The sequence below is a fragment of the Silene latifolia genome, chromosome X (genome assembly GCF_048544455.1).
Source record: "Silene latifolia isolate original U9 population chromosome X, ASM4854445v1, whole genome shotgun sequence".
NCBI classification, from domain to species: domain Eukaryota; kingdom Viridiplantae; phylum Streptophyta; class Magnoliopsida; order Caryophyllales; family Caryophyllaceae; genus Silene; species Silene latifolia.
The window spans coordinates 50,846,827-50,866,399 of NC_133537.1; the positions used below are offsets into that span (position 1 = coordinate 50,846,827).

General features: G+C 36.8%; 1 non-coding gene across 1 annotated transcript; it reads left to right on the top strand.

Moving 5' to 3' along the window:
* The first annotated feature begins 367 nt into the window (after positions 1 to 367).
* Positions 368 to 474, top strand: LOC141624139 (small nucleolar RNA R71). The gene has a single exon (XR_012533950.1). It is a non-coding gene; the product is annotated as a small nucleolar RNA R71 (small nucleolar RNA).
* The last annotated feature ends 19,099 nt before the right edge of the window (positions 475 to 19,573 follow it).

Consider the following 19,573-nt stretch of genomic DNA (forward strand, 5'->3'; position numbering starts at 1 on the left):
TCATTTGTTCCCCTACATTCACTTTGGTCATGTCCCAAAGTTCCACAATTCTCACATATCCCACTTTGGTGATTTTGAGGCTTCTTCAAGTCTAGCCATAGCTTTTTCAAACTTCAAATTGATGGTATCAATGTGAGCACTAAGTTGAGCACCCAATTGAGTAATGGAGTCCACTTCATGCTTTCCTCTTCTAGTAGCCTTGCGAGGTCTACTATATTGTGAGTTATGGACCGCCATTTCCTCAATTTTGTTCCAAGTTTGATTGTCATCAACTTCGGTTAATATTCCAATTGATCCCATGTTGAGAATGTTCCTTGAATCTTCATAAAGACCGTTCCAAAATTGTTGTACCAAGAACCACTCGCTAAGCCCATGGTGAGGACATGAGCGACAAATTCCCTTGAATCGCTCCCAAGCTTCATACAAAGATTCTTCATCCCTTTGCTTAAAGCCCGTAATTTGAGCTCTTAGCATGTTAGTCTTTTCCGGTGGATAGAACGTTTTGTAAAAAGCTAGAGCCAACTTCTTCCAAGAATCAATTCCGAGAGTAGCCTTATGAAGGCCTTTCAACCATTGTTTCGCGGTGCCAATTAGAGAAAAAGGAAATAAGACTCATCGAATTTGGTCTTGAGTTACACCGGTTTGAGAAATCGCATCGCAATAGTCACAAAAAGTCTCCATATGAGAATGAGGGTCTTTACTAGGCATCCCCCCAAATTGGCTTCTTTCGACTAATTGGATAAATGCGGATTTGGCAATAAAATTTCCGGTTAGATGTTGTGGTGTGGGAGTACCATTTGGGTAAGTTCTCCTCGGTGGGTACGGAATGTGATGAAAACTTAGGCATTGTGGGTTGATTTTGTGTTGGATTTTGTGTTGGGTTCTCCTCACCTTCCCTTGCAAAAGGGTTGATGAACTCAATAGTATTTGGTTGAATATCTACAACCTCACCAATACCTCTCAAAGTTCTCCTAGCAAGTCTTCTATTGGTTGTCAAAGTCCTTTCAATTTCGCGATCAAAGGGTAACAAGTCACCTTGTGACCTTCTAGACATGCAAAATATCAAACAACTCAAAAACAATTAGAACAAACCTTGAGTAGTTTTACTTCCCCAAGGCAAAGAAAGACACAACTAATAACAATATAAGAAAATCTAAATCAAGTTAACACCGTCCCCGGCAACGGCGCCATTTTTGGTCGGACTCACGATGGAGGGTTTAGTTTTTCAGTACTTGTCGTTAGGAGCACCTAGACCAAAACACAATTTATAACTTCACAAACAACTCTACAATTAGTCAAGAGGCAAGTAAAGGTCGGATCCCAAGGGACAGAAATTGAGATGAGATTTCTATTGCAACTAGCGGTGTCTAAGGGTGTCACAATTGGGGTTTGATGTAGAAGATCACTAAACTAAATAGCAATGAAAGTAAACAAGCAAGATGAATTAAAAGGGATGTAGACAATTGACAAAAGGCACTAGGGTGTCATGGGGTCATAGGGGATTCATGCGAATTGATCATACAAACATATTCTCAAGTTATAAGCAAGCAATTATTGTTGTGATGGATCGAGTTGGTTTATATCTTACAATCCTAGGAAAGTTTGGGTCCCGGAGCCGAATCGATTAGATTGTACAACACCTACAAGTCGACTTAATCTTCCCTACTCAACAATATGCATGGTCTAATGAGACTCGAGTTGGTTTTTGTCTTACAAGTCTCATTGAAAAGATAGGTGATGGGTAAAAAATGCAAGGATTCATAGGCTCACATTTCATCAAACATAACATGTGCATAAGTTGAGATCACAATAAGCAAGCAAATAAACTATGAAAGCATATTAATTTAAGCATGAATCATCCCCCATGTTGGTTTCCCCTAATTACCCATTAACCCTAGCTAAGGAAACTACTCACTCATTATCATGTTGAACATGCTAGGAAGGTTGTTAATCATACCAACAAAGTGAAACATGATGAATAAATGAAAGTGATTAACAATAATTAAAGAGGTATTAAGAGAATTATACCTACTAATGATTCCAATAATAAAGCAAAGAATAAAAGAAGTACTTGAATGCTTCATTGAGAGGTTGTCAATCTCCCAATAATAACCCAAATAATCTTCAATTACCCAAAATAAAGGATGAATAAGAGAGAGATTAAGGAAATAAAACTTGTATTAAAACTTGATTAAATGTTGATTACAATATTAAAGAGAGATTTGATTGATATTAACTACACTAAAGATTGCTAAGAAGAACATGCTCTTCTAATTAGACTAATGGGGTATTTATAGTGGGGATTAGGTGCATGAATTAGGGTTAACTAAGGGCTTAAATGACGATTAAGTCCCTTGTTGAGGAATTGCCGGTCTCTTTAGGGAGACTCCGGTCTCTAGAAAAAGATGTGCATCCTTCCTTGAAGCTTGAAGAAGACGAAATGAGACTGTCTGGGAATCCGGGCGTCTTTAGCACGGGACGGGCGGATTTGGCAGCTTCTGCCCGGGCGTCTTGTGGAGGAAGACGCACGGATTGTGGGGTGAAGACGGGCGTCTTCTAGGCAATCCGCACGGATTGTCAGGCAGTTTCTTTCCTTCTTCTTTTCTTCCTTTTTCTTCATAAAATCCTTGAGGATTTCCTCGGGGATGCAAGGATCTTTTCTCATCATTGCCCATCTACTATAGTATGTACAAAGGTCTTCTAATCTTGTCTCTCCTTGATGCTTGGTCATTGAATTCAATCAATTTAGCCTCATTTTGCCATGAAAATGCAAGGTTTGCACTCCTTTCCTACCAAGGACACAAAACCTCAAAGAATATGCAAAACAAATAACTAAAGACAATAAATGACCCAAATATGCACTAAAAAGCATGGGAACAAGGCTAATTCGGGGACTAAATATGCTCTAATTATGGTCACATCAGTCATACCTAAAGGGTAACACTCTTAATTGATCATTTAATTGATCGTATGTTGATACGGGTTAATTAAATTACTTAAAATTGACGGACGATTTTGGAGGTAATATTTACGTGTCTCATTGTAATTTGATTAAATAAGATACGGTCTATGTAATAGAATTGTTTTATTACTTAGATGAAATTTTTGTTTACGGAAACAATTGAAACTGAATGAATAATTTATTATAAATATAAGATGTTGTGATTTATAATTGGTAAACCGTTTTGGTACAAGTAATTCTGAATTAGTAAGTCGATTTTGTACATGACGTATTTTCTTTAATACGTTGATTTTTAATATGTTAAAAATACATGACAATTTTACATGACTAGAAACTTGTGACATGTGACAAATTGATAAATTGACTAAGATAAAATGGAATCCATTTTATCTTATATGGACCGAAATGAAGGGAGTACTAGGCTAAAAATTGTGTTGATTATTTTAAGTGAAAAGCATAATCATTAACCTAATTGTTAGCCATGCAAACCTAGTTGCTTTTGTGAAGAGCATCTTGGTCATGCATTGGCCCTAGCCCCTTCCCCATACCCGGTTTCCCAACCATGCAAGCAAAGGGTTTTTACCCTTTATAATCTCTATAATGCACATATATCCCAACTAGTTGTGCATTATTATTATTCATTCAAAATTAACTTATAGAAGTTTAGAAAGAGAAATAAAAACTCCAAAAATTCATCCCCTCTTGGCCGAAAATTTCAAGAGGACAAAACAATATTTTGGTTCAGTTTTTATTAAGATTAATATTGTTCTAGTATTAATAATATTAATTTTTAAGAGGTTATCTTGGGTATACATCTTTCGGAGAGATTCTAAGCTTGAATCTTTGTTCTTCCATATAAAGAGAGCTCAAGAACAAGAAAGAAGGAGATCTTACTTGTGCCCAAAATCCGAAACTTTCATAGTTAGAATGACGATTTCTTCTCTATATTTATTTATGTTTGCATGCATAAGATCACAATTTATTTTATGACTAAATAGATTATCACATATATGAATATGTTGAGTATAATGAGATGTAGATTTCTAACAAGCAGTATCATGAGCCTTAGGTTGTTTGCATGCAAATCGGTTATTGTTTTTCCGAGTTATACGATTAACAAACAAAACTTATAAATTTGTGTTCATTATGAAATATCACGAAATTTATTATGCATGTTAAAGTTTCTGATCCTAAAATGTTTTTAGGATTTTTGGGTTTATTTATGGATTTTATTGTTCATTTTATATAATAATGGCATTAAAATGTGATTTTTATGATAAAAATGTCATTTTTGGACTAAAAATAGCTACTTTGATTTTTCCAGTGGTTTTTGGATATGTTTTCACATATATTATCTACTGATGACCTACAAATTTTCATAATTAAATGAGTTGTTATGCTCGAAATATGTATTTTTCAAGTTAAAGTCGTATTTAAATGGTAAAATAGGTTGATATGAGTTATATTTCGAATCCGGTCATAGAAATTTAGTATGCTGTCACATGCAATTTTACAAGATATGTGTAAAATAATTGGCTATAATGAAGTCTTTATGCATGATTTATGAATTTTGGATGAAAAATCACATAAATAGTGACTTTAATTAGTAAAAATTGCTAAAACATACTTCATGACTAAGGAAAAACGTCACATGTTGCATTTTATCATATATTTCAGATCTAAAAGTGAAAAGTTGATAAAAATATTTTTCTCATATTTTTGTGGTAATAATTGGTAAATCCGATAAATCACAACATTGTTTTACTCGATAAATTTCGAAATTTTAACCTAAGTTTTTGAACATTATGAGTGTCATGGTGTTTTTCCAGAATTTTCATGAGTTTAAATTTCAAATTTTCAATTTATTTGAAATTTTATAATTTAATTTGAAGTTTATGACATAATTTTGTATTTTAAGCCCAATTATGAACAATATTAAGAAATATAAGTTAATTATTGTCAATATGTTATTGGAGACTAATTTTGAGTCCTAAGTTGGTTAGGGTAATTAACTTGTACATAAATATGAATTTATGTAATTATTGTGATTTTAAAAGGTTAAATCACGCAAATCCGTAAAAACCATTTAATATACGATATTGGCTCCTTAAAGACGATTTAGCATAAAATTGGGCATGTTCATACATATTATAATGCTGCATTTTATTTATGATTGTCATATTTTAATTTTATGTAATTTTTGAATTATATAATTTTACTTAGTATGGCCTTAGTTTTAATTGGTATTACCCGAAATGTATGGGAATATCGATTCGGTTGTAATTTATTGTGATCTCGTATCACCGTTTTGTAATTTAATAGATTTATTTTTATTTTTAATTACAAATGTATAATAGGAAATTATGTAATTTATTATGTAATTTATTTATTCCGGAGTTCCTTAAAGACGGAGTCACTCGAGAAGGCGATCCATTAAAGAAAGTGTTACCTTGAAATGCGTGCCAAGACCAAAGTTCAAGGAACCAAAGGAGTTGGTTTCCGAATTTGTAATAGTTTATTAGATTTACTATTTTAGGAAGGCCATACTAGGATTTATTTTTTATGCTTTGCATTTTATTTATATGTTGCATGCATCGCTAAATCGCCATAACTAAAACATGCATTATCTTTTAATCGAGTTTATCTACCGTGTCAAGTATAATTATTGTAGTTCACCGCTTTAGTTCACTTAAAACGTGATAGATAATAAATTGACATGACCTCTCGCTAAAATAAACAATTGAGACTTAGCCTTACCAAAAAGTAGAAACCATGAAAACCTATTTTCGCGAGGGAGTGCACTCGGCTTTACGGGGTACAAACCTTGTTACGTAGGGGAAGTGGGTGATAAATGTCTACCCACCGAATTTATAAAGATGAGGGTTGTTTTCGGCTTTACCGATGCCCAAGTTGATGTAAATTTGGATCATGGACACATTTATTCGAAATTTGGGTTGAACTCAACGAAAGTAATCTCGACGGTTGCCGGATGTGTTTCGGGCTAAAGATAAATATTAATGTAATTTTATCAACCAAGAGTTCTAAAAGTAGAATCGATTAAAGTGTTAATCCACCGAGTTATATTGATAAGGGTTATATTCGGCTTTACCGATGCCTAAGTTAATATGAATTTGGGTCTTGGAATCATTTATCAAAGTTGGGTAGAGGTCACTAGATAAATGCAATAAAACTTGTTTAAATTAAATTTTACGAGTGTTATTATTATTTTGAAAACGACAAATGTTTATTCCTTCTATTTTCGTTTTGTAGATCACTTTTATTTCTTATAACAAATGGCCGCACCAAACACCAATGCCACACCTCTCACTAATGCTTCATGGCTCCGATCCTACATGGATCGTTGTAAACTTGAAAAGAATGGGTCAAATTTCTCCGATTAGGATGCCCAACTCAAATTAGCCGCCCAAGGTGACGACAAGCTTCGTTACCTCACCGAGGCCTCTCTACCCGAACCTAATGCTAGGTCGAGTGCCGCCACTAGGGAAGCATATGAGGCTTACCACAAAGAGTCCATCACAATGAAAAATGTGTTGATTTTTGCGATGGAGGCGGATCTCCAAAGGAGAGCCTTTAATATGGGCACCGCTAATGAAATCTATTCCAAGCTTGTGACAATGTTTTCACAAACTCCGAGGATCGTCCAATATGAGGCGGCCTCGGCATTCTTTGATCTCGATTTCAAGGAGGGCTAAAAGGTTAGCCCTCACGTGCTCAAATTGTTGGAGCTAGTCGAGACTTTGAAGATTCAAAAGGTTGAAATCCCCAAAGAACTCATTGTAGATAGGATTCTACACTCCTTATCCAAAGTCAAAGCATATGTTCAATTCCGGGTGAATTTTAACATGCAAGACAAGGACGTGTCTCTTGAAGAGTTGCACAAGTTACTTGTGCAAGCCGAAAGAGACATGGGGTTAAATGTTAACCCACCTAAGGATGTGCTTAACATAAGCACCAAGAGTAAGGAGAAGTTCAAGAAGAATGGGAAAAAGGGTAAGAGGCAAGCTCCCATGTCCACCAAGGCTAAGACTTTTGAAGCTAGCACTTCCAAAACCAAGAAGGGTCCTCTTGATAAATGCCATTATTGTAATGGTGTTGGACATTGGAAGAGGAATTGTTCCAAGTATCTTGGTGACATCAAAGCTGGAAAAATCACTCCAGTAGGTAAATGATTATCCTTTCTTTTATGTTTCTAATTCAACTATGGTATTTTGATACAAAGTTGTGATAATGTATCCCCTTTTTATTGTAAATAGGGCCTCCTCCAAGCAAAGACACGGGAAAGGAAAAGCAAGCTTGAGAAATCATCAAGGAGCTAGGAGTAGCTTCCAATGAAGCTTGGCTTTTATTATTGTCTTATTTAAGTTATGTTTCGGATTTTTAGAACTATTTTGATTTCCATGTTCGACATGGAAATGGTTGATCCTTTCTAAACAATTGTTGTATTTTGGATTTTGGTGGCTTGGTTTGCAACCCAAGTCACCCCTTTTATCGTATTTCCTTGTTCTAAAAATTCGTCTTTATATGCTTGCACATAGAAACATATGATCATCTACTTAAAGTGATCTAATAGACAACTATAATGATGGGATTCATTATATGTCCACAAGCTTAAGGCTTGTGTATGATCAATTATAAAGGGATGTTGAGTTGATGAACTCTCCTAAAGGAATGTCAATCACCAAGTACACTCTTCAAATCTAAAACTATTAGTCAATCCATGAGATACTCCTCCTTGTACTTCAAAATCATTATTTGTGTCTCATAAGCTATCTTTGAATATCTAGTGTATTTATTACAAAGATAGAGTGGGAGAAAAATGAAGACACAAAGAATACAAAGATAATTTGTATACTTGAGTAAATGAGATCTACGAAAGAAAGAATGATTTGTATACCTAAATAAAAGTATACACGAATAGATGAGATCTATGGTCTCGAATAGATGAGATCTACATGACAAAAGAGACCAAGTGAAGTAATCAAAAGAATATGTTCTTAAGATAACTACACGAGGAGAACAAAAGAAAGTTTGGAAGAAAATGACTAATGAAAAGTCTTAATAAGAGATTTGGCTAGTTTATGAACAACATTGAAAATAAATGAGATTTATTACTAAAAGTTGCAGAGAAAGATATGCCAATATCTAAAAGAGCTAAGTTAATTGTTAACCACACTAGTGTCATTACTTAACCTCATTATGAAAATGAAATGGTTAAACCTCCTTCCGGAAAAGGGTATTTTGAGAAGGACGTGTATTAAATGAAATTCACATTTAAATAATGACATTGATACGCATCATTATAAAATGAATGAGTTAGAGATTAAAAATCTCTTTCCATAAGTTTAAGATTGAAACCTTTTCTAAATTGTTATTTTTATAATGATATGTTGGGAACATATTTGGTTTTATCTTAATAACTTGGCAAAGCAAAATGTATTTCAATTCTTGAAATGTTTCGATTGAGTAGTCAATTTTAAAACATGTGGAATTGAGTGGGAGTTTGAAATTATCATCTGAAGACATGGAGTTTAGTGGGAGCAATCATCTTGTAAAATTTACAACTCATTACTCATTGAGAATGACGAGCTAGTACTATCTTGCACAAAGAAGTATTTGAGTTTTTAATTCTGGATGAAAATGGACTATGATGAATCCAATCATATCATGAGATGTTGGATAGGTATTGAGATATACACATCAAATCAACGAGAAACGTAGGTTATTCATGTCAATGGAAATGGAATTGCCATTAGCAGTCATGGTCATTCATTGAACCTAAGAATGGTTGATCACATGATTAAAGATTACTAATGTTTCCGCCATTAGTATAATCATGCGCGTGTTCAATAATGAATCATATGCTTAAGAGCATGATGAGTCATTGGTAAGCCATAGAAGAATCGTCATGAATTCTCGAGGAGAACTAATGAGCTTTTCTAATGTTTGACAGAACACTCTGTTTTGTGACAAGAAGTTGCACATATTGAAGTTCGAACACACGCAAGGATTTATGACAATCCTAAGCTATTAAGCTTAAAGAGAAATAAGAAGTTGGAAAGATACGAAGTTATAGTAAGAAGTTACTCCAAACTAATATTTTCTAATATGCTAGGACTTATGAGAAGTGCTAGGCTAATCATCTTGACAATTGTTGCAAGACCCTACAAAACGTTTACCTAGTGCATTGCGAGTTGGTAGAACACTTGACCGGTGCAAGTTATATCATCCACCACAATTCATTGGTTATGTGATAAACAACAAGTAAGTTCTTTCAAGATAAAGAATCTAAACCTAGGTTGGTGATGTGGACATTATTTGCACACATTTAGTCCCCTAATTAAGCCCATTTTGCATACTATTATAACATTCCATGACCATTTTATCAGTCAAATGCTTTCTATTTTGCTTTCCTAGTGCATTTCGTATGTCTTGTAGGAAAGAAGATAATAAGGCGGAAATTCCCGTCTTCCGTACATATTTGGAAGCTTATTGACGATATTAGATGGACTAGTATGAAGGGGAGGCGAGAACTAAAGACTAATCCTAAAAGAATAAGAAGAAAGTAAAGAGAAGGATTCTGACGCAGAACCCGAGCGTCCAAAGGAACAAGACGGCCGTCCAAGATGATAATCCGAGTGTCCAAGCCCCGAAACCGCTCGGATTCCTCTGCTACAATCCGAGCGGATTTGGAGAAAGATGCCCGTCCACCCCTGTAAGAATCCGAGCGTCTTCCCCTCCTGGACGGACGGATTGCGGCGTCTTCAGCCGAGATGCTCATCTCTCCGAAAAGACTAGCATTTCCCTGCTTAAAACTCAAAAATGTAATTACTAATTTAGCCTTAGTTAACCTAATGAAGCTCTACTATATATACCCCACTTGTAAATAATCAAGGCATGAATTTTTAGAGTAGAGAGCCTCCACATTAGAAATTCTTCTTAGATTAGATTAGGAATAGATTAGAATAGACTACTCTTTAATCTTTCCACAAAATACACATTAATCTCTCCTTAATTATTGTTCAAGTTTGTTACTTTTGGGTAATTGAAGATTATTGGGTTATTATTGGAGGATTGACAACCCTTCATCAATCAATCAAGTTTCTTCTTTTATTCTTTGCATTATTATTTTGGAATCTCCATAGGTATAATTCTCTTAATCTTTGCTTTAATTATTGTTAATCTTTCTTACTTGTTCATCATGTTTTACCTTGTTAATATGATTGACAATCTTGTTAGCATGTTAAACTTGATAATGAGTGAGTAGTCTCTTAGCTAGGATTAGTGGGTAACTAAGGGAAACCAAACATGGGATTGATTCGTGCTTAATCTAATATGTTCACATAATTAATTTGCTTGCTTGTTGTGATGTCAACTTTATGCACATGTTATGTTTGATGAAATGCTAAGCCTATGAATCCTTGCATTTACAACCATAAGATATAAACCAACTCGGTTCCTCCACAACACTAATTGCTTGCTGATGATTGTAAACATGTTTGTATGATCAACACCATGAATCCCCTATGACCCCATGATATCCTAGCACTTTTAATCATTTGTTTACATCCTTCCTTTCATTGTTTTCTTTACTTTATTGCTTGCATTAGTCTAGACACAACTACAAACCCAAAAAAATTGTGACACTAGCATAAATTGAGATAGATAGACTTAGAACCCAAAGCACACCGTCCCATGGATCGACCTCGACTTACCATTAACTAGTAGTTTGTTGAGTATTATAAATGTGTTTTGATTGGGTGTACAACGACACACCCATGTCAAAAATGGCGCCTTTGCCGGGGACAGTGCTATGTGATTAAGTTCTTACTTGTTTGTCTATTTTGATTTTTCTTTCACCTTGAGGAACTTGTTCCTCAACGATTGTTCTTACCATTTTTGTGTAGTTTCCATGCTTATAGTTGTTTCCTTATCTTAGCTATGATGGCTCAAGACTTGACATATGGAGTATGTATTGGATCTTTTGAGTATGACTATGGGTATGGGGTGTTTGAGGAGCAAGTCAACACAAACCTACCTTACTATTTGTACAATGAAAATTCTAACCACTACCCCAATTTTTCCCACCAAAATCACCTCATGCAATATCCACAACAACCACCCACCCAATACCCACTTCATAATGAGTTTCAATTGCCACAATACAACCACTTTCACACTTACCCACAACAAGAAGATGAACCCATTCAAAATGTGATTTTCCAAATGATGGGAGATCAACAAAACTTCTTCAAACAAATGCTAGAAGAAAGCCAAAAAAGGGACAATGTTCTTCAAGGCATTGTTGCCCAAGGTGAGGAATTGGAGATTCAAATTGCCCAAATGAAAGAATCCCAAGCAATCACTCCCCACCGTTCTTTGGACATTGATCATGAATGTGAATTTGAAGTAGTAACTTTTGACATGGAGAATGGAAAATGGGAAGAGCCAATCTCCCTGAGCTCTTATGAGTATGAAAGTGTGGTATTTGATGAGGAAGATTTGAGGTTGAGTAAGCCAAATACTCTTAACCTTTGTGAGTATGAGGGTGTGTCTTTTGATGTGAACATTGAGATGTTGGAGGAAGAACTAATGAAGAAGAATGAAGCCCCCATTCATGATTCATATGAAGATAGCAACAATGATGACGAACCTAAGGGATGGACTTTTAACATCACCTTGCTTGAGGAACCTATCCTTGAGACATTTGAGATATCCTATCATGAAGATGAATGTCCTTTCCCTATTTCCCATAAAGACTACTTGACACCTACCATGGAGCCAATGATTGTTGAAGAAGATATGGTGGACCTTCTCCAAATGGTCAAAGCATCATACAAAAGCTACTTGGTGGAAAAGCTCAAAGAGAAACTTGCACGTGAAGCTACTTGTGGAAATTTGGCACCCACAATGACAACCTCTAAGGAACTCGGTCATCAATGCCATGAGAATTCTCCTTCTACTCTTGAAGGATTGACAAATTCAAATGCTATCATCATCACCAAAGTTGAAGAAGAAGTTGGTGAGTGGAAGTCTACGGATGAAAATGAACCATACTTCATGCCTAGTAGTGACGAGAATCATAGGCTTATTGGTTTAAAGCATTGGGAAAGCTCTAGTGCCAAGGACAAGGCGAAAGAAAGAACATATGACAAACTTCCTTGGCCAAATTTCATGTTCAAATGGAGCAACCCTTACTTATGCTTATTTGGAGCTTGTTCACAGGCTTTCGATCTTCTATTGAGAGCCTTGAGCTCTATGGACAAGAATTTCTATAATTTGAACTAGTTTGGTGGAGTCCTATCTTAAACCACCATTTGTAAGATATTTCTTGAAATCCCACCTTGTATAATATTGTACATTTTTGCATTCTTATTTACTTTCTTGTATGAGAGTAGTGAGAGAGAGAGAGTTTTCTTACATTTTTATTGAGCAAAATTTTAGAAAAAAAGATAAGGAGGAATAACAAATTGGTGAAAGGGTATGATTGTGCAAAGAAAAGAAAGAAAAGGAAGAAAAGCAGCGAAAGACGCTCGTCCCGAGGGCCGGACGCTCGTCCAAAGCCCTCTCCAGATTACTGTTCAGCGCTGTCGCAGAATCCGAGCGGATTGCGCCAAAGACGCTCGTCTTCAACGAAGACGCTCGTATTCTCCACGGGACGCTCGTCCTAAAAGACACCTGAAGCAAAGTTTTGAAACTGTTACGAAATCCGAGCGGATTTTCGAGAACCCGCTCGTCCAAAGTAAGACGCTCGTCCAAAACAGAAGACGCTCGTCTTCTGCCTACTACAGAAAACGCAAAGTTCCTGTCACGAAATCCGAGCGGATTTTCCCTAAGAAGCTCGGATTCTGCTGAAGCAAGACGCCCGTCCCGCAACAAAGACGCTCGGATTCTGGTGTTTTTCTCGAATCATCCGCCCAGGCCCCACCCGTGTCCGCTCGTCTTCCCCCTTTTTCTATTAAAACACCCCCTTTCTCCCTCATTTCTTCACCTTATCTAACCCTAAATCACTCATCTTCATCCCCAAAAACACTCCCCTCACATCAAAAGCCAACAAAAACCCCTATTTCCTCAACTTCAAGATGATGAATCTCAAAGGCAAGGCTAAGAAATTTGTTGAATCCGCCGGTAGGAAACGCAAGGGTTCATCCTCTTCAACCCCACAAGAGGTAGTGCCGCCAAGGAACTTCCGTCCCATCATAAGAGGAGGAATAGAGCAACTTGAGTACTTCCAAGAGGTACTCTTCGCCTCCGATGCACACCGCAAGAAGTTTATCGAATTGCTAGGTAAGAACTATGAACCCACTCAGTTTATAGATACTAAGGTTTTAGAAGTCCTTGGGATAAGGTACCACACCGAGATGTTCTTTGATGGCTTAGGGATTGGAAAACGTTTCCATGCCCATGAGGAGACGTACCTTAGTCTCACCCTGGAATTTTTGAGTAGCCTTCGTATTGTCACGAACACTCGAACCAATGTGAGCATGGAGTTTAGGTTGTGAAACCTAGACCATAACCTTACACATGATCAATTTGCCCACATTTTCGGTCTTGTTGTGCCAACCAACTATACCGATAAACCCGCCGATTTCGATGTGGACCTACTTTGGAAGGCTATTTCCGGGAGGGATTTTACCCATCTAAAGCAATGCTATACCTTCCCCATCCAACATCCGGTGATTCGGATCACCGAACGCTTTGTGGCCGGTACCATCAATGGGAGGTACGAACAAGATAGGTGTACTCTCATTCATTTACCATTTCTTGAGTCCTATTTAAATGTTCGGGGGATGAGGCGCTATAACTTCAACACCCCCCTTGAGATACTTACAAGGTTTCATGATTTTGCTCAAGGGACCACCCAACTCAAGACCTTCGTAATGGGAGGTCTAGTTACTATTTAGGCCAACTTCCTTTGCCCCGGGTTCAACTCCCATGGGATTTATGCTCCTCTTGAGGGGAGTACTTTGATTGATGAACACGCCGTCTTCATCCACCACCGGTGGTGTAACTACACTCAAGAAGGGAGTGTATAATGGCTCACAAAAGGGTGCACCTCCATCATTCTTTCGGGTTGGAATATATCGGGCACCGACCCAAGATTGAGCCCGTATTCGCCTACGCCAAGCTACCTCCTTGATATCCAAATCATCGGCAATCCCCCTCAAAGGGAAGAGGCACCCCGCCAACAACAAGTACCTCGTGGGATACCGGCAAGGCCTACTCACCCACCTTCCTATGTGCCTATCCCACCATACCCTACTCCTTATACCCGATTCCGACCGGAAATCCCCAATACCCCAGGTATTAATGACTTGATGAACCTCATGAATAGAGTGGACCTCGGGGTACATGAAGGGAGGGTCGACAACTACTTGGCCCTTTATCCCCAGTACTATCAAATAACTCAACAAGGGTATATTGACCCTAATGGCCCTAAGCCCTCTTAGGCCCAACCACAACATTTGTTCCCTAATCAAGGGGACCAAGCTTGGAATCTTGGTGGCCAAGGTGGAGGATACTCGGGGCAAGGAGGAGGGCATGACCAAGGAGGGAGTTCTCACCGGTATGGCTACCCCCAACATGATGAGGATGATGACGAGTGAAAGAGGCCTACTTCATCACCTCCATTGTATGATACTCTTCTATCCCTCTCTCTTTTGTATATACATTGCCTTTAGTGTAGCTTTCACTTGCATTTGTATTATATTTCATATTGCATTAGTTAGTGCATTTAGTGTAGTTTGCATTGTAATATATTTCATACGATTCATGTAGATAGTTGCATATAGACTAAAATTCATGCATAGTCACTAATGGCCAGACCTATTCATTTCTACACTAGAAATAGTGTTTAAATCGGTTTGGGGAGGTTTGATCATAAGTGACCATAGCTTAATATAAATCATGCATCATATAGTGTAGTTTAGATTACATTCATTCGTTATATATGTCATATAGAATTGCATTTAGTTAGAGCATGCATTCATTTATATCATTGCATTCATTCAAAAATCCAAAAACATGTTTTTCTTTTTCATACCTACTCCTACATGTACATTGAGGACAATGTCCAAAATAAAGTGGGGGATGGGAATTTATATTCCAAAAACACATAAAAATTGAAATTTTTTGAAAAATACAAAAACATGTATTTTTGTTTCAAAAACAAAATCCATAAAAAATTGAAAAATTGAAAAATCCAAAAACATGCTCATTTCCTTTGTAGTGTAGTCTTGTATATATTTTGTATATATTATGTTTGTCTATCGTTTTTCACATTGATCGACTACGCCACATCCGAGACATGAGGATATTGAAGACCGCATGGTATGAACTTTCCAATCTCCTTTTTCCTCTTTATGTTAATGACTATGTGGCTTTATTTTGATTGATGCGATATAAACAATGTGAAATTAGGATTGCATTTAGATTATTTGGCATATTAGTTGGTAGAATCATATGCATTAGGATGTATAAAGGTTAGTTTCATCATGGCATGTAGTTTGCATGTTAGAAAAATTTTGAGAAACCGTCTATTTGGGAAGCTTGACAAGTGTATATAGGCCCTAGTAGATGCTTTTTATTCTTAAGACTTTGCTTGTTAGAATACTTGTAAAACACCCTAGGGTGTGTCATACTAGTATCCTTTGACCCATGGATTAAGGCCTAGTCAAGAGTACCTTGTGGTGTGATAACTCCTTAGCTACCGTTTATTCCAAGGTGACCCTTGAAACCATGCATGCATCCATCATCCATGTTCTACCACATTTTTGTCATCAAAGGGAATGGGCACAAAACGAAATTGATTTGAGTTCAATGAAATGAAAAGTGAAAGAAAGTTTGTAAAATGCATCAAATGAAAAGAGGAGCAAAAATAGACTCCTAATGCTTCAAATATAAGGCACCCTCACTACATATGGGGTGACTTTGAAAATGTTCAAAAGAAAATGCAAAAAAGTTGAAAAGTTGTCAAGTATTGAATTGCCAAACATAAAAAGAAATGGCAAAAGAAAGTGTTCCCAAATGTTATGTGCCACAAGAAATTGGGGGGAAAAACAACAACAAAAGCAAACTCCCAAAATGAAACTCAAATACTATCGATCCCTTTATCCATCGTATCCATTTTTGTGCATGGTAGAGAGGGGACGACCCTTCTTCCTGTCTAGGCAAGAAGGGGAATTCCGCGATCCTCCAGTGTTTCTAACACCATAGGGAGTCTACTCTTGACAAAAGCATTTAACGATTGAGGACAAAGGTACCCTAGCTTGACACAACTTGGAGGTGATTTATTGGTATCCTTCTAGGCTTAGTAGTTTGAAGAAATTGCATCTATGAAGGAGTGTGTACCCTTGAACTGTTTCCTTTGTAGATAATTTCCGCCACTTAGATGAGAAAAGTGGCTATTCTTTTGTAGATGCATCCATTACTTGATTTTGTGTGCTTTAATGTTTAGATGTGTCGCCATTTTGGCAAGACCCACCTTGCCTTGCAAGAAGGCATCCTACCTCATGGTTGTCTTATTGTGAGTTGAAGGGGCGGAGTGAGACCCGCTAATTGTCTCACATCGGCTATATTAGTAGGTTAGTTTAAATAAAGGTCTAGTTTTTGTCATCTCTTTACTCGGGACGATTAAAGGTTCGGTTTGGGGATATTTGATGTAGACATTATTTGCACACATTTAGTCCCCTAATTGAGCCCATTTTGCATACTATTATAACATTCCATGACCATTTTATCCGTCAAATGCTTTCTATTTTGCTTTCCTAGTGCATTTCGTATGTCTTGTAGGAAAGAAGATAATAAGGCGGAAATTCCCGTCTTCCGTACATATTTGGAAGCTTATTGACGATATTAGATGGACTAGTATGAAGGGGAGGCGAGAACTAAGACTAATCCTACAAGAATAAGAAGAAAGTAAAGAGAAGGATTCTGACGCAAAACCCGAGCGTCCAAAGGAACAAGACGGCCGTCCAAGATGATAATCCGAGCGTCCAAGCCCCGAAGCCGCTCGGATTCCTCTGCTACAATCCGAGCGGATTTGCAGAAAGATGCCCGTCCACCCATGCAAGAATCTGAGCGTCTTCCCCTCCTGGACGGACGGATTGCGGCGTCTTCAGCTGAGATGCTCATCTCTCCGAAAAGACTAGCATTTCCCTGCTTAAAACTCAAAAATGTAATTACTAATTTAGCCTTCTATACCCCACTTGTAAATAATCAAGGCATTAAGTTTTTAGAATAGAGAGCCTCCACATTAGAAATTCTTCTTAGATTAGATTAGGAATAGATTAGAATAGACTACTCTTTAATCTTTCCACAAAATACACATTAATCTCTCCTTAATTATTGTTCAAGTTTGTTACTTTTGGGTAATTGAAGATTATTGGGTTATTATTGGAGGATTGACAACCCTTCATCAATCAATCAAGTTTCTTCTTTTATTCTTTGCATTATTATTTTGGAATCTCCATAGGTATAATTCTCTTAATCCTTGCTTTAATTATTGTTAATCTTTCTTACTTATTCATCATGTTTTACCTTGTTAATATGATTGACAATCTTGTTAGCATGTTAAACTTGATAATGAGTGAGTAGTCTCTCAGCTACGATTAGTGGGTAACTAAGGGAAACCAAACATGAGATTGATTCGTGCTTAATCTAATATGTTTACACTACTACATAAATCATGAAGGACATCGGACTTCTAGACACATGGACATCGGATTATAGGCCGATGTAGAGTTCAGTCCCGTCCATATGGGGTGTAATGGACATGGGACTTTAAACCGATGTCCATTAATATATGCACATCGAATTTTTAAATATATCCGATGTCCATATGAGTAATGAACATCAGATTTTAACATTAATCCGATGTCCATATGTATAATGTACATCAGATTTTTATAGAAAGCCCATGTCCTTTGAAGCTAGAATTACATCGAACTTTTATAAATCCGCTGTCCTTTATATTGTTTTTTTTTTTTTTTTTTAAATTTCAAAAGAGCAGGCCAATTCATATTGCATTACACCAATTTGAATGCCAAAACATTAATACAAAACATGCCAACTGCCATTCAACCAAAATGATCGATTTCAATTAATAAAAACCGATCCCAATCAACATACAACGCAACCGTCTCCGTCATCCGAATTCAACAACTAACGAACAACAACAAAGGGCATAACGAATCCCAGCCAACATAACATATGGTCTTGCAGATCATGTAATCAGTTTTTCAAAATGCAACTACCTAATACATTACTACGCTAGCTAGCTATCTACGGCTAGATATTGAGAAAATAGTTCGCCCACAAGTCCTGAACCTCATCTAATTCTTCTTGTGAATATGGCGTGGTGTCTTGAAAAACCTGTAATGCATATTAATGACAATGGGGCAGTCAGACATGGCCTCACAAGGGCAGCTTCATATAAGCTAATAATTAAGGGAAGAAGGTACAGCAGCTAGCTCATTGAATTGGCAGCAGGTTCGCCCACAATGCGTATAGGCAGCAGGTCAAAGTAGGATAATTACTTGAAAAAATACCGAGTTTTGCTATAATGTCGAAACTGACCTCATTGATAGCTTTTGTTGGATTAGAACGCGTGACGGTTTCCAGCATGTACCTCATGACGTAGTACCTGAATTCTACAACACCTTGTTGACGAGCACACTAAAACAACAACTCGACAAGAATTAAACCAATAACATGACTTTGTCAATTAAAAGTGATTGATGATCAGACATTGAATTTGTCGTCATAATAAGCAACAACTTACATTATGTTGCAACCATTGCGGTGCTTGAGAACGCATTCTTTCCCCACCATTGTAGCCGTATACTCTTACCGATCTAAATATAAACATGGTTTCAAATAAATGATTGTCAGCCAATAATAGTTGCCATTTTTAATGTTCTAATTAGTTGAACATTTATTTATGTGCATATCAATAAATGAACTATTAAGATGAACTTACGCATTAATTAAAGATCTCAACTTTGACTTTAAGACCGACTTTCCTAGTGAGTCGAACCAATGCACTTGATTATGATCAGCAACGTCAGTCACAACGAGCATCCAATGATCACTGTAAATAATTTGTAACTTATTTACATGATAATCAATAATAAATGGTGACAGTTTTGTTTATTTAAAAGGCAAGGTTGATCAAAGACTTACTCATCATCCGAGTACCATCATTAGACTTGATTTAACCATCAACGATTTCTTAGGCACAACTCCTAATAGTGACGATCATCTGGCATCAACGCATTAAGGGCAGAATGCTGCTGCATGTGCTGCATGTGGATCTGTGTTTCAGACAGAAATAACGAGATGAATGAAGCAAAGATCATATTGAGGCCAGAACAGCAGCTCCTACCATAGTCGAAGTTCTAGAGTGCAACATGATCAAATAAAAGCTTTTCCCTGAAGGAAGGATCAAACCAAAGATGGAAATTTTTGGCAACATATGATCGCCACAAGACTCACAACATCAATAAAGACTCAAGTCCCAAAAGAATGGTGGACAAAAATGATCCATCAAAGAGAATCACAAGTATAAAAGTAGATCAAAGGAGTAAATGAAAT